Below are 911 nucleotides of genomic sequence, written 5' to 3'. Positions count from 1 at the left end.
TATTAAATGATAAACATAATATTTTATCAAATAATTAAAAAAATATTGAGAGAATCTACTTCTCAGAAAATAAGATAATTATTAATGGTGTATTACAATTGCATTTGTTTTGCATAATCAATAAATAATTTAGTTATTAATTTTCCTAATTTTGTACTAATATATATATTGTCTTAGAAGTTTTTATAAATACAAGCATCTAATCTTTTGCATTATCAAGCACACAACATGTTTTAAATTATACCCACAATATGTATTAAAATAAAAAATTCAATTATTAATTTTTTTTTTCTCTCTATACCTTTTAGTTGATTTGGTAGAACATGAATAAGACTGTTCAATAAATCAAGGCCCACAGACAAGAGTTTATTGAAAATTAAAGACAAGTTCCTTAAAATATTAGAACTGAACAAAGGTTTCCACACTTGCCAGATCTAATTGATATTCCGATACAAACATCTCACCCCACCACACACACACTCACCATCTTCTTCTTCACTTTTCTCCCCTTTTTTCCTTCTTTTGTCCTCAACCCTAGTCACACAAACCCTATTAATTTTCCATTTTTTTTTTATTTTTACTATTCTGTATAAGAGAAAAGCATGTGAGTCTTTTTCAGTTTTCATGTGGGGGGTTTTGAACCTTGTAAGCAACAAGCATTCCCCATTTTCATGAACAGCTACACAAAGCACTTACCCTATAAAATCTCCTTTGTTACTTGCACCAACCTTCATCAAAGTTTCAATCTTTATGCACTCAGATTGTTCAAGTTCACGCCTTTGATTGCCATTAATAATCTTCCCAAAGAGAAAGAGAGAGATCTAAGCATTCTAAGAACACTCACATTCACATTCAAATTCACATCTGGGCTTGAAAGGTGAGTGAGGTTCAGATATTCTTCATCTTTGGTA

This window comes from Arachis duranensis, chromosome 3 (assembly GCF_000817695.3).
Source record: "Arachis duranensis cultivar V14167 chromosome 3, aradu.V14167.gnm2.J7QH, whole genome shotgun sequence".
NCBI lineage: Eukaryota > Viridiplantae > Streptophyta > Magnoliopsida > Fabales > Fabaceae > Arachis > Arachis duranensis.
The sequence above is the reverse complement of the archived record's forward strand: the minus strand, read 5'-3'. Positions refer to the sequence as shown.